We start from the raw sequence: 16,014 nt of genomic DNA on the forward strand, positions 1-16,014 counted from the left end.
GCCTTAATTGATCTTTCACTTATCTCCTCCCAAAATACGCCAGGTGGTATTGCTAAACACTGTGACCCGATATTTGCCAAAACATCGGCTTCATCATTGCTGAGTCTGCTGATATGATTCACTTCACATCCATCAAAGAGTTTCTCGAGTTCATTGTATACCTCCTTGTATGCTATCATGATGTCATTGATTGCATCGCACTGGTTCATCACCTGTTGAGCTACCAATTGGGAGTCGCCAAAGATTTTCAGTCGAGTTGCTCCACACGCCTTCGCCATCTTCATCCCATGTATAAGTGCTTCATATTCCGCCTCATTATTGGATGCATTCGGGAACATCATCCGCAGTACATACTTCATCTTGTCTCCTTGGGGTGACACTAATATCACGCCAGTTCCAGCTCCTTCCACTCTCTTGGACCCGTCGAAGTTCATGGTCCAAGTACTCGACAAATCTGGGGGTCCTGTGTTTTGCAGCTCCATCCACTTTGCGACGAAGTCTGGCAGAATTTGCGACTTTATTGCTTTTCATTTTTCGTATGTGATGTCCCGAGGGAAAAGCTCTATTCCCCAAAGGGAGACACGGCCTGTAGCTTCTGGATTGTTTAAGATGTTTGATAAAGGCGCCTCATTGACCACTATTATCGGATGTGCCGAAAAATAGTGTCGCAATTTTCTTGCGGTCGTAAACACTCCATATGCCAACTTCTGATAATGTGGGTACCGCTGTTTTGAAGGCGATAAAACTTCACTGATGAAATATACCGGCCTCTGGACTCCATTGATTTTCCCTTCTTCTTCCCTTTGTACCACGAGAACTGTGCTGACTACCTGAGGTGTGGCCGCGATATACAACAGGAGAGGTTCTCTTTCCTTTGGCGCCACCAGTACAGGGGATGTCGAGATTGTGCGCTTGAGGTGCTTGAAAGCCCTATCTCCTTCTTCGTTCCACTCGAACTTTTCTCCTTCTTTGATGAGCACGTAAAAGGGCACCGCTTTTTCTCCTAGCCTGGCGACAAATCTGCTCAGAGCTGCGACACGTCCTGTCAGCTGATGTATTTCCTTAAGCTTTGTCGGCTTTCTCATTGTTACAATGGCTTGTATTTTCTGAGGGTTCGCCTCAATTCCTCTAGCTGACACCAAGTATCCAAGGAGCTCTCCCGCAGGAACGCCAAAGGAACACTTTGTCGGGTTTAGCTTGAGGCGAAACTTGTCGAGGTTGTCGAATGTTTACTTGAGATCATCGATCAGAGATAACCCCTTCTTTGTTGTAATTACGACATCATCGATATATACTTGAATGTTCTTGCCAATCTGCGTGGCGAGACACTTTTGCATCATCCTTTGATAAGTAGCTCCCGTGTTTTTAACCCGAAAGGCATCGTCTGTAGCAGAACACACCATAAGGTGTTATAAAATCTGTTTTGACCTCATCTTCTTCTTTTAGGCAGATCTAGTTGTAACCAGAATACGCATCTAGGAAGGAAAGATGTTCGCATCCCGCTGTGGAGTCGATCATTTGATCGATCCTCGGGAGGGGAAAGTGATCCTTTGGACAATGATTATTGAGACACGTGAAGTCGACGCACATGCGAAGGACGTCAGTGTTTTTCTTTGGGACCAGAACTGGGTTAGCGACCCATGTGGCCTCCGTGTGCAGCTCCTTGATGAAGTTTGCTTCTCAAAGTCGGTTAATATCTGAAAGCATAGCTTTGCGCTTTGGTTCCGAAAAACGCCGCAAAGGTTGTTTAATTGGCCTAGCCCTTGGATCCAGATTAAGAGGATGCTCGGCAAGTTCCCTGGGTACTCCTGGCATGTCAGCTGGACACCATGCGAAGATTTCCCAGCGCTCACGGAGGAACTCGACAAGCGCGCTTTCCTATGCGCTATCCATGTTTGTTGCGATAGCTATGGTCTTCTTATTATCTGTCGGGTGCACATGTACTTCCTTTGAATTCTTGGTGGTATCAAAGGTTTGCTCCTTCAGTGGCCTTCCTCCGTCAGGCAGCACATCATAATTAGTTGTTAACCTTGACGCCATATATTCTGCCTACATCTCGAAAGTTTCTGACAGCCGATGAAAATCCTTGTCACACTTATCTGCCAGAGCGAAACTAGCCTTTACTGTGATTGGGCCCTTGGGTCCAAGGATCCTCCACAACACGTATGTGTAATGTGGTACCGCCATAAATCTGGCATAAGCGGGTCGTCCTAGAGAGCATGATACTGCGACGGAAAATCCACAACTTCAAACTCCAGCTTCTCTCTTCTGTAATTCTCTCGGGTTCCAAACTGAATGTCGAGATTGATCTTTCCCAATGGATATCTTGGCTTCTCGGGAGTGATACCATGGAAGCGCGTGTCATTTCTTGAAGCTCGATCTCCCCCCCAGATGAACCATATAGCCAAGAGAAACCATGAACCAGAATAGAAGAGCTTGCCCCACCCATGAGTAAATATTTCATAGTAGCCTCAGTAGACCGTAGATCTCTCTTGGTATATCCAGACAATAGGTAGGAACATAAACTGAAACATTCTGGAGCTACAAAGATAGTTATTAAATCGTTAGCACCACATAAAAACATTCCCCCTAGAGATAGTAATAAGAATTCTCTTATCCCATTTGGAAGGATACCCGTCCTTATAACTATCCATGACTGTTTTTGTCTCTAGCATGACCACTTGATAAAATGTGGAGGAAAGTAGGGGAGTCTGCGCAGCATGCTACGAAACATAAGAATCATTTTGAATCCCATTTGCACCCGGATTCAGCTTCTTTCGAACTAGCAAATGAACTTTCAGAGCCAACAATGGATCGGCTTGGCCCATTCCCCATCTGGGGAAGAAAGAGTACCTAGATCTGCATCTACTAAGTATGCCCTGAAATTCATGTTATGATCCGGTCTTTCCCAAAGCTAGGGCTTCTGCTCCAACTCTTTCATATCCGACCGATGCTTCCTTCAAAAGGATTTCCGCTTGCTCGGTGAATGTTTTGCTAGAAGATAGAATTTCTTGGAATTGAGGTTTAGTACCCTTGCTTGAATCATAACGACTTACTTCAATTTTGACCCTATCCCCCATCAGTATTCGTATAGAACTAGAACGGATCTTTCCTGAAATATAGCCCAGGATGATGGTATCATTCTCTAGCCGAACGGGAAACATATTAGTACCAGTAGGCATCATAGGGGATAAAAGCACTACACCTAGAAATAGGAAAGGAATCAACAAGAGAAAAACTTTCTTAGAAATTAGCCCTTTCCTGATCGGTATCGGGGCTGGAAAGAATGGCTGGGATAACAAACAACCATCAGGTTTGTACTTTGGATACCCCTATAACCATCAAAGATCGTTGAAGTGGCTAATTCTTCTAAGTAGGGGGCGTTGAGAACAAAGAAATTCTGGTGTTAAATTCGCCAAGGATATGTTCATCTTCCTCAATGTATCTGCATACATAAGGTTTAAGTTGCTGCCTCCATCTATGAACACACGTGAAACATCGAATCCTGCAATCACCGTTGGTAAGATCAGAGCTGATTGCCCTGGTCGTGGAACTTGCTGCGGGTTGTCCGCTATGGTGAAACCGATGTCCTGCCCCGACCAATTCAAGTACTCAATCGTTGGTGGAGGCATCTTCTCTGCCATGTAAACTTGTCGCGAAATCACTTTTTGAGTCCTATTCGAGGGTCTGCCCTTCTGAATCATCGAAACTGCCCCGTTGGTGTCGATATAAGGACCGTTGGTTGGAGCTGCCGCCAATTGCAACTGATGTCGATTTTCGTTTGTAATTGCGGGTGGAGGTGGAAGGTGAATCTCACTCATTGGCCCCTGGGGGTTCCTGTTCGCTGCCTGTGCATTAGTATGCCCTGCGTACCTACGCAATGCTAGGAAAGTTCGGCAGTCCTTGTGCAGGTGACCCGACTGCCTTTTCCCATTATTATCGAGAAAGAAGTGCATTTGGCATGGTCCGTTCAGAAGATCCTCGGGTGATACGTATGGCCTTTGGAACCTCGGTCCATTATTTTGCCTGATGGAACGGGGAGCGTCCCTGTAATCGCTGCGCTGCTCATTACTCCTCGGATAATCATCTCGATTATTACCTCCACTATTAACTCGGAAACCAGACGATATTTGGCCAGGGCCATCGTAGTCTGAGAACTGTCGAGAAAAGCATCGTCTATTTTTATCGTTTCGGTTGCGGTTTTCATCAGGCGACCTATGTCGTTTGTTCTGAACAACATCCTCTCCATCTGCCCAGCGATTCACTACTTCCATGAGCGCTGCTATTGTTTTCGGATTAGTGCTTCCTAAATCCTCGATTAGGTCCTTTCTTTGGATCCCAGCAATGAACGCGGCTATTGCTCTTTCGTCGGATATGTTCTCTGCCGAATTTTTTATAATGTTCCACCTTTGGATGTATGTCCTCATTGGCTCAGCAAACTTCTGCATGCAGACCCTCAGCTGCTCTATTGACGCAGGTTTCTTGCATGTGGATAGGAAGTTTTTCACAAACATATCCTCGAAAGTTTCCCAGCTATCGATGGATCCTGCTGGTAGCTTTTTTATCCATGATCTTGCGGCTCTGATTAGGTGAAATTGGATGCTCTGCATGGTAGTTGCTTTAGTTCCACCTGTCAACTTCACTGTTTCCAAATAGTCGACTAACGAGTCCTCGGGATCTTGCAATCCATCGAACTTCTTGTAGTTGTCGGGTAATTTGAACCCAGACGGGACCCGAGTTATTCGAACTCGTCGAGTAAAGCAAGGGATCCCACACATATCTTCCTCTTCTACTTCTGGTGAATGCCAACGTTCTCTTCTTTCTTGGCGTGCTCTTTCGACTCGTTCCTGCGTCGTAGTATCTCTCGCACCACCTGTTCTTGGAGGATCTTGCACTACCATAGCGGGCCGTGGACTATTTTGCCTTGGAGCACCTTCGGGAGGTGCACTTGTACTTGCAAACGCTGTTCCCATGGCTCCAACTCCTGCCATAGCCATGTTGTACAATGCTTGTCTTGGATCTCCGGGAGGTGGCCTGGATGCCAGTGTATAAGCCTGAGTCGCCATGTATCCAGCTTCCGGTGTTTTGGGGATAATGTTTTCTCTTGTGTCTATCGACATAAAAGACATGTCGAGGTTTTGGACCAGATGCTCCCTCTCGCCCTCAGGTATGTGTTGCAGCCGAGATCTTCCTCTATCGCAAGCTGCTCTATGGTTATCCGAAGTTCCTAATTGTCGACTTTGCTCAGCTCTTCGCCGACTTGACGCGGAAGCTGCATCTTTCCTTTGCTGCAGTATCACCCTCTCCTTCTCCAGCTCTCGGCTAGCACGCGAAAGTCTATATTGGTATGCTTGCAACTCCTCCACCGTAGCCGTAGTGGTCATCGGATCTGTACCGTTCAAGGCTCTTGATGCTCTATCGCGGTGTAGGCCCGACATACTTGCTGCCTAAACCTCGCGTAAGATCAGCGACGTCAATGTATGGATTTCCCAAATCATCGAAACCCTCTAATGTTTCGTCCTCTTGATGACTTTTCTGACCAATCACCACACTTGATGGTATGTTGCCATTGTACATTCACCTTCGGGGACGGTGATACCGTCGTAATGATCGGCGAAGACCTCCCGAAAAAGGGTAGATTTATCGATGAAGCTGAAGCTGTCGACGATTTCCGAGTCGCTGTCCAGATCGGAGTCCGTAAACGACCCGAAAGACATCCCGCCGAACAGATTGGCGAGATTTCCGCCGGCGGCGGGCTTGATGCTACTTGTCAATGAAATTTCACCGTCGCTCTACTTGGTTGACGATGATGATCCCGAGAAATCGGAACCAACCGCTAACGGTCCCGAACAGATCGGTGCCGCTAAACGATGTGATCCTTCTCTCCCGACGCAAAAGTAGAAGCTCCCAAACTTCATCTCCATTGGCTTTTCCAGATAGGAATATGCATGCAAACGGGCGGGAGGGTGAGGAACAAAATCGACGACAGCATTTTTGATCTGTTTACCTCCGTCCATCGCATTACTTGCCACCGAAGATGTCGATGATGTTGAACATGCCATCGAGATCAGCTCCTTGTCGCCTCTAATTCCCACAGACGGCGCCAATTGACAAGGTATTAACTTGTCAATGCCTACAAGTTGTAGGCTAGGGTTTCGTGGAAAGTAGAGGGCAAGTAGATCTTGAAGGTTTCAGCTGGAAAGGTGCTCGACTGCTAGAAAACTAGGGATGTGTTGACAATGAAATCGATCCTTTCTTTCTCCCTCGACTCCCCCTTATATAGGAGGCGGAGCCGAGGGTTTCATGATGCACAAGTTACAAACATTGGGAGACTCTTTGAGTTCGTCCCGTATAGTTAGAACTCTTTATTCCTAATACAACTCTATATTCCATATTGACACCTTATTGGGCTTCCGGGCTTTGTATTCTTCGAGTCATGGGCCTTCAGTAAACCCCGGGTACCTTCTTCGGCAGGCCCATTGGGGATGCCTATGTCACCCGAGGCTACGGGCTTTATCGGTAGCTATGTGGTCTATCTCTCTCTCCCATCGTGTGATCTTTATGTGATCATGAGCTTTATAATCTAGTTGAATAAGTAGATGTTACTCTTCATCTATTATGCTACTCGAGTGGTTTTATTATGTGATCTCCGGATACACCTTGTCCCACGGTGTGAAGGTGACAGTGTGTGCACCGTGTGTGTCTCTTTGGCTAAAGTTTACATAAATACTTATCATGAGTTGGATGTCTCTATGAAATTGTGGTATTTGTTAGTTCTATCTTTGGATGCTCAAAGTGACAGAGTGGGGTACCCCTAGGTTTTGAATCCAAACTTTAAGGAGTGCTTTTGCAGCCCTTGATGGGATTCATTGCATAGAAAACAAAAAAATTCCTACTGCAAGAACGAATAACAAGCCAAGATCCAATCTAGAAGATGGTAGCAACGAGAAGATCATGAGACTAACCCTCGAAGATTTCCAAAGCCTACGAGATTAGATCTCGTTGTTGCTGTAGTCGATCACTTGCCGCATTCGAAAGCGCGTAGAAGATCTTGACGTTGCCACAGTTGGGTAGCACCTCCGTACTCGGTCACACGTTCGGTGTTGATGACGACGTCCTTCTCCCCGTTCCAGCGGGCAGCGGAAGTAGTAGATCCTCCTCGGAATCCCGACAGCACGATGGCGTGGTGTCGGTGGCGGTGGAGATCTCCGGCAGGGCTTCGCCTAAGCGTTGTGGGAGAAGATGGAGGAGGAGAGAGGCTAGGGTTTGGGAGAGGGTGCTGCTTGGGCACCGGCCTGGGGGGGCCTTGGTGGTGCGGCCAACTTGGTGTAGGCTGCCTCCTCCCTTATTCCTTATTATATAGGTGGAACACCCAAGGGTTTGCCCAAAGATCTGAATAAGACTCCAATTAAAAAACTGCCATATGGACGAAACCTAGGGGGACAGGGACTCTCCCTTTCCCCCCTTTCTTGGCCGGCCAAGGAGGTGGAGTCCTCCATGGACTCCACCCTCCCACTTGGTTGGCTGGTTGGGGTTGGTGGTGTCCAACCGGGACTCCACCTTCCATGGTGATTTCTTCCGGAAGGTTCTAGAACATTCTAGCGCCTTCCATAAATGCACCGGATCATTTCCAAACTTGCAAAGTGACTTCCTATATATGAATCTTATTCTCCGGACCATTCTGAACCTCCTCGTGATGTCCTGGATCCCATCCGAGACTCCGAACAAACATTCGAACTCCATTCCATATTCCATTTCTACTTAAAACAACATCAAACCTTAAGTGTGTCACCCTACGGTTCGTGAACTATACAGACATGGTCGAGACTCTTCTCCGACCAATAACCAATAGCGGGATCTGAAGATCCATAATGCCTCCCACACATTCAAAGATAACTTAGTGATCGATTGAACCATTTACATATATACGATACCGATTCCCTTTGTCACGCGATATTTTACTTGTCCGAGGTTTGATCATCGGTATCTCCATACCTTGTTAAACCTTGTCTCCGACAAGTACTCTTTACTCGTACCGTGGCATATCATCTCTTGTGAACTATTCACATGCTTGCAAGCTAATCAGATGACATTCCACCGAGAGGACCTAGAGTATATCTATCCTTCATCAGGATGGACAAATCCCACTCTTGATCCATATGCCTCAACTCATACTTTCTGAATACTTAATCCCACCTTTATGACCACCCATTTACGCAGCGTTTGATGTAATCAAAGTACCCTTCCAGTATAAGTGATTTACATGATCTCTTGGTCGAAGGATTAGGTAACTATGTATCGAAAGATTATAGCAAATTGAACTTAATGACGTGATCTTATGCTACGCTTATTTCGGTGGTTCCATTATATCATTCATCTAATGACATAACCTTGTTATTAATAACATCCAATGTTCATGATCATGAAACTATGATCATCTATTAATCAACAAGCTAGTTATACAAGAGGCCTACTAGGGACTCCTTGTTGTTTACATAACACACATGTATCAATGTTTCGGTTAATACAATTATAGCATGGTATGCAAACATTTATCATAAACACAAAGATATATAATAACCACTTTATTATTGCCTCTTGGGCATATCTCCAATAGTCTCCCACTTGCACTAGAGTCAATAATCTAGTTTACATTTGTAAAGATATAACACCTTGGCCTTCTGGTGCTTATCATGTTTTGCTCACGGGAGAGGTTTCAGTCAACGGATCTAACATGCTCAGAAACATATGTATTTTGCAATTCATTTGCGTCTTCACGCATCACTCATTTTCCAAATGAGTTGGCATTAAATATGTTTGGTCTTCTGGTGGAACCTTAATTCCGTGGTCTGAAATATGTCACTAATATTGTCACACACAATATAGCTTCAAAGTTCTGACACTATTGGAACTACACCAAGTTCTCAAAGAACTTATTGACTTAACATCCTCAGTCATTGTCAAAACAATGACATACTCTGCATTCGTTTGTAGAATCCGTCACAATATTTAGAACTCATCTAAATCTCGCATAGACTTATTCTAGCTCATTGTGCTACCTTTTAATCAACACTTAGCCTAATTGAGATTTTATATGTGACCAAACTAATATCGGTGTAGCACCTTACAGCGATTTGTTTGTCATTACAGCATATAAAACTATGTATATCCTTGGTTGTTCTAAAGCACTCAGGGATATTCTTAGTGTCATCCAATGATAATCACATGAATCATTCTAGTATATGCTCCTAACTTTTTAGAGCACAGGACATCTGATTTTGTACATATTATTCGTGATCTAAAGTCACTCATGTGTTTTTACTCATCGAGTGTCAAATACACTCAAGTCTTGTTAAACCTACACATGGAAAAGAACACCTTCTTAATATTTTTATATTGAACTACTTCAATATTCATTCTATGTATTTCAAACTTACTATATGTTTCAATCTATCTTCATAGATCTTGACACTAAATATGTTTCAGTTCATATCCTTTCATTGAAGTTAATTCTCAATGAAACCTTTTTAATCATGTATATAATTACATCATTTATAACCAACTATATGTCATCTACATAAATTATTATAAATATGTCTCAGCGCTCCCACTTAATTTCTTTCAAATGCAAGCTTCTTCATCATTTCTGATGAAATCAAAAACTCTTTGACTATTTCATCCGGTGAAGATTCCAACTCCTTTTTATGTAGTTGGTTTATCATTGTTCAAAATCAATCCTTTGTCAACAAATCATTTATTTGATCACAAAGTAAAACATGACTACAAGGTTCAATGGGTACTTCGATCTCCATGACTATAACTCTTTGTAGACATGGGAGCTATGATCGTCGTGGCCGCTTCCGGAACCATTTCCGATGCTACGCTACTCTGATCATTATGCTCATGTTCATAAACCTTACCAAGTTCCATTGTCCTCCCACTCAAATACTTCGCTAGAAACAATTTCTTGGAAATAAGTAACATTGACAAACACTTTTGTCTTTGTCTCCATAGTGGAAAGAATTCCCAATCAATTCTCTGGGATAACCAACAAAGACATTCATCCGATTTTGGTTGTAAACTTATTTACTTATGCTATGCATACCAAAATTTAAGAAAGGACTATTAGGGTTTATACCCATGCCATAATTCGTATGGTGTCATTTCAACGGATTATGATGATGCTCTATTTAGTGTAAAAGCGGTAGTCTCTAAAGCATAATCCACAAAATTATAATGGTGTCATATTATTTTATCTCATCATAAACCCAACAAGGTTTGGATACGTCTCTCGGATACTCCAAGAAATGTGAGTTGTAGAACAATTTCATAACTCTCTTAGATGTTCGCTAAACCTCGTAATTCAAATATTTCCACCATGATCCAATCATAGATATTTGACTTTTCTATTATGATGATTTCCACTTCATGCTGAAATTTATTTGAATCTATTCAAATGTTTCAAACTTCTTCCTTATCGAATATATCCACATATATATACTCAATTCATTGTTGGAAGTTTTCATGAAGTAGAAGAATCTCCCGCACACAACTATGCCTAGTGAACCAAATGCATCATCATGTATGTTTCTACTAAGTTAGTTGAGCGTTCAACTCTTGGCCTATGAATGGTATTTTAGTCATTCTCTTTAGAAAAGATTTGCAAGCGCCAAACGATTCAAAAATGAAATGACTCCAAAAATCCATTTGCATGGAGTTCCTTCATGCGTTCCTTTCTAACATGACCTAAATGGCGGTTCCACTAATAAGTGGAATTCAAATCATTTGCCTTATGGCATATTAGCGCCAGTGTTATGTATGTGTGTTTCACCATTAACTTATCCATCGTACATGGAGTAAGGTCATAATTTGAACAACTCATTGTTTTCATTTGACCAGAGAAAAATAACAATTATTAAGTTCTTTATTATAAATCCTAAGGGCTAGGTAGAATGCCAACGATAAACATAATAACACTTTATTATGTTCCAGACGTGCATTATTACCATATTCCTTATCAGTCACTTAGGCCATCGTATTCTTGTATTGCGTTGTATTGTATGACATCGCATACCAACCAATCTGGTACAAATACCCAAGAACTTCATTGTGTGACCAATCAAAGAATACATTCATAACATGTATATCATATATATACACCTGAGCTAGACTTTCTAGTCTTTTATGTCTTTCTGCCAAAATATTTTGTAGTTTCTCTTTTGGTTTTCCTCATTCTCAGAAAACACTTCATCTTCAATAACTTCTAGGTCCATTGGTCAGATACTAATAACCTTGAGGTTCTATCCTTGAAGCTGATCATCACATGACAAGTGTTCCAGATTTCACTATTAGTAACCTTTTAATGTGATGAACAATTTCACTCATAATTTTTATCCATCAAATCATGATGTCTTTCTGAGACCATGTTTGTACGTGCTAGGCTCGTAAAGTTTTAACCTTAGTATTCGCATGTGCAAATCTGGCTTGCACCCGTTGAATGCACACGTAGAATCTATAACACCCGATCATCACGTGATGCTTCGAAACAACGAGTCTTAGCAACGGTGCATCCTAACGACGATCACTTCATGGATATGCGAATATCGTTAGTGCCCAACTAATTGGAGGATTGGGACGCCTGGCATTTTCAACCTTCGTACATTCCCATAAACTTATGAGATTATGTAGTCTCACTAGATTATATTCTATCATCTTGCAATAAGGTCTTAGATATCACATATATCTCATACCTTGCTTATTTCTGAAAACCAAAATTTCCAGCTCCTTACTTTTCAAACGGATTTGAACTTCAAGTTTCACGGAGACAAGATGATTTTAGGTACTAATTGAAACCATTTCTCTTTGAATCAAAGTGAGGTTTACCAAAAATTTGCAGTAGGACTTAATCATTTTTTGATTCTTCAACAATACGGTACCAGTCCGTAAAGTTTCTTATCAGACTTAACAGTGTTTCTATCTCAATTACAAGACTAGCACTTCGTAGATAATGGATGCCAATTTTACAAATTAATTCAAAATACTATTCAGACTATGTTCATGATAATTAGTTCATGTTTTAATCCAATTACTAAAGAACTCCCACTTAATACAACATCCCTCATAGTTGTTAAGTGGTACATGATCCATATCCACTACAACAAAACCGATCATCACGTGAGATGATGTAGCTTCAATGGTGAACATCAACATGTTGATCATATCATCCATATGACTCGTGTTCAACCTTTCGGTTTCCTATGTTCCGAGGCCATGTCTGTACATGCTAGGCTCGTCAAGCAAACCCAAGTATTTCCGCGTGTGCAACATGGCTTACACCCATTGTATGTGAACGTATAATCTATCATATCCGATCATCACGAGATGCTTCAAAACAACGAACTGTAGCAATGGTGCATACGAGGGGAGAACACTTTATTATCTTGATATTAATGTGAGGGGTCATCTTATAATGCTACCGTCGCGGTCTAAGCAAGATAAGATGCATAAAGGATTAACATCACATGCAATTCATATGTGATATGATATGGCCATTTAGTCTTTTTGCGCCTTTGATCTTCATCTCCAAAGCACGGACATGATCTCCATCATCAAAGGGCATGTTCTTCATCATCGTCGGCGTAGCGTCAATGTCCATGGCGCCGTCTTCATGGTTGTTCACCACATGTAGAAACTATTACAACTACTTTGAAATAACACTACTACATGAAATATAAAGACAACCATAAGGCTCCTGCCGGTTGCCACAATACAATAATGATCATCTCATACATATTCATCATCACATCATGGCCATATCACATCACCAAACCCTGCAAAAACAAGTTAGACGACTCTAATTTGGTTTGCATATTTTACGTGGTTTAGGGTTTTCGAGTAAGATCGAATCTACCTACGAACATGAACCACAACGGTGATACTAGTGTTGTCAATAGAAAGAGTAGATTGAATCTTCACTATGGTGAGAGAGACAGACACCCGCAAAGCCACTTATGCAATACAAGTTGCATGTCGAGTGTGGAGCAAGTCTCATGAACGCGGTCATGTAAAGTTAGCCCGGGCCACTTCATCCCACCATCCCACAAGATGCAAAGTACACGAACTAAAGACAAAAAAAAGCATCAACGCCCTCAAAACCATTGCGTTCGACTCGTGTGTCGTGGTATCGTCACGGCATATGCCATAGGGTGGCTAAACGAAGTGGTTCCTGAGGGATCTCACGGCGGTATCCGGAAGCGGGTATGGGCACGAGCGACACGGCGACGTACCCAGGTTCGAGGCCCTCCGGTGGAGGTAAAACCTCTACTCCTGCTATGAGTGTATATGATGATCACACAGTACAGTGGTGCTCCTAGAGCTGTGTCCGGCTGGCCCTGAGAGGCTAAGGAAGACGATGGTCTCTCTCACAGGGCAGCTCTGTAGGTAGGTGAAAGCAATAAAATCGATCGATCCCCTGCATGAGAGGGGGTAGTGCGGCTTATATAGGCACCGGCACTTTACATATAAGACCCTATAGTTTACTGGCCGGCTGGGCCGGCTTCGGGTTCCGCTCCTTCCCGAGGTGGTGACGTCAGGAGTGGTTGAGGCATCGTGGCCTGTCCCATCCGGCTGCCACGGTCAGCGGTATGGAGGAGGTGTCCCTGTCGCCGTCAGCCACTGTAGCCAGTACGGATCGTCGTAAGCCCTGACGGCCTGTCCATCGCGCGGCACTATTGCTCCACAGTGCCCCGCGTTTTACGGAAGATGGAGTCAGCGTGGACTTTAGGAACCCGGATCACCAACCCGGTTCCTTCCAGTGCAAGACTCGCCAGCCTCGAGTCGGTCTGAGGTACAAACCCCAGTCGGATATGGCTTGTAGAAGCCGGCCCAGCTACAGCATTGGTGGCCGCAGCCAGGCCGACTAGGACCTAGAGCCAACCGGCTTCCGGACCAGCCGGCCACGGCGCCAGCCGGCTGCTCCTCAGCCGGCCTTTGCCGCGAGCCGGCCAGCGGCCAGCCGGCTGCTCCGCGTCCATTGCCCTATCCAGGGTCTTCCCCCCGACATTAGCCCCCGAAGCTGGCAAGGTCCTGCGTTTAGAAGGACCTAGGCAGGTTTTCCCGGCTTCTCGAATATATTTGACGGCACTTGGAGGGGCCGACTGAGAATTTCCATTCAGCCGGCTGCGCCCTCATCCGGCTCGTTCCTGCCGGCTGCTTCTAGCCGGCCGCTTTTTACACTTGTGCAGTTTTTTGCTTTCTCGCAAGATCTGATGGCGCCTCCGCCTTGCTGATGAATTTTGGCTTGAATGGAACTTTTGGTCCGGCTCCGGCTTGCGGCGCGCCGGAGTCTCCGCCGCCTCGGGTCCTGCGCCCGACTTGACGGGTCTGACGCCTGGCCCGGTGGTCGGTTCGTCTGGTCACATCAATGTTCCCCCGGATCCGGTGCGGTAGTGGGCGACGTGGTGTGGCCGTTTTCGGTAACCGTCATGGACGTGGGAGGAGTTACGGCGCAGTTACGGCGCAGTAAATCCGGCGACGTGGGAGGAGTTACGGCCCACGACCGCCACTTGGAGGCCAACCGCCCACGTCGGGTGGCTATAAATGCCGCGGGGGGGGCGCCTCGAGGCGGCCACTTGCCATTTCTTCTTCCTCGCACTCTTGCCCCCATCGCTATCCTCTGCGCGCTCGAGCTCGCTGCTGCTCCGGCGAACATCTTCCGCTGGCGAACTCCGGCGGGCGAATCTCCACCGATCCGCCGCCGCCACCCCGCCAATCCGGCGCCACGGGGCCGCGCGTCTCGACGGAGCGTCCTCAGCCGCCGCTGTCGCCGCCGCGATCGCAAGGTTCTTCCTCGCCGTTCAGCCTCTCCTGGTCATCTTCTTCCTCGACCTCGTCAATGGCGTCCCCCAGTGGATCGTGGAGGGGCTCCTACATGCGGGAGGACGACATCGAGCGCCTGGTGCGCCTCCGGCGAGTCCCGCAGTCGGTCATCACGCGGGTGCCCGGCGAGGAGGTGGAGCCCGAGCCGCGGCCCGGCGAGCGCGTCGTCTTCGGCGCGCACCTCGACCGCGGGCTGGGTCTGCCGGCTTCGCCGTTCTTCCGGCAATTCCTCGACCACTTCGGCCTTCAGCCGCACCACCTGCCGGCCAACGCGTGCGTCCTCCTGAGCTGCTTCGTAGCGTTCATGGAGGCTTACGCCGGCTTGTGGCCCGACATCGACTTCTGGAGCCGGCTCTTCTTCTTGAAGGCGCAGACCAACGACGGCCGCCTGCGAGCCTGCGGCGCCGCCTCGATCTACACCCGGCCTGGTACGCCTTTCCCCAAGATCCCCACCGTCGACTCGGTGAAGAAGGCAAATGTCATTCTTCTACGTGCGCAACGAGGGGGAGCTCGTCGACCGGATCAACCTGCCGGAGTTCAATCCGGCTCCTCCGCCGGCCAGATCAACCGGAGCCACAACGCCCGCTCGACGGATCCGGACGCGGAGGTGAACCTTCTCTGGGATCTCCTGGCGACAGCCACCGCTGGCGGGCTGACTGCCGAAGATCTTCTCTGCACCATCGCCGAGCGCCGGGTGCTGCCGCTCCAGATGCGCACCCACAAGATCGGGCACATGTCCGGCCGGTTCGATCCGAACCGGACGTCCAAGGTGCCGCTCACCAAGGCCCAGGTGGCCAGCCGGGTGAACCACATCACCAAGGCGAACCTGGCGGAGGACTGGAGCTACGGGCTGGTGCCCTGCGACAGGAACCATCCACCGGCGCGGGTAAGCTTCGTGTCTTTGCCATTTTCCGGCTTGCGGCTGCGAGGCCGACTTCCTTTTTCTTCTGCCGACTTCCGGCTATGTTCATGTTTTTCTGTCTTTCTAGGTTTTTGAGCGCCAGAACGCCGAGGACGGCGACCTGGCGACGAAGAGGTGGACGCCGGATCTCGTCGATCCGGCCGACCAAGCCGGCGACCATGCCGGCGACGACGACCTGCCGCAGGCGCCTGATCTAGGCGGCCAGGGGGAGCACA

The sequence above is a fragment of the Lolium perenne genome, chromosome 7 (genome assembly GCF_019359855.2).
Source record: "Lolium perenne isolate Kyuss_39 chromosome 7, Kyuss_2.0, whole genome shotgun sequence".
Classification (NCBI taxonomy): domain Eukaryota; kingdom Viridiplantae; phylum Streptophyta; class Magnoliopsida; order Poales; family Poaceae; genus Lolium; species Lolium perenne.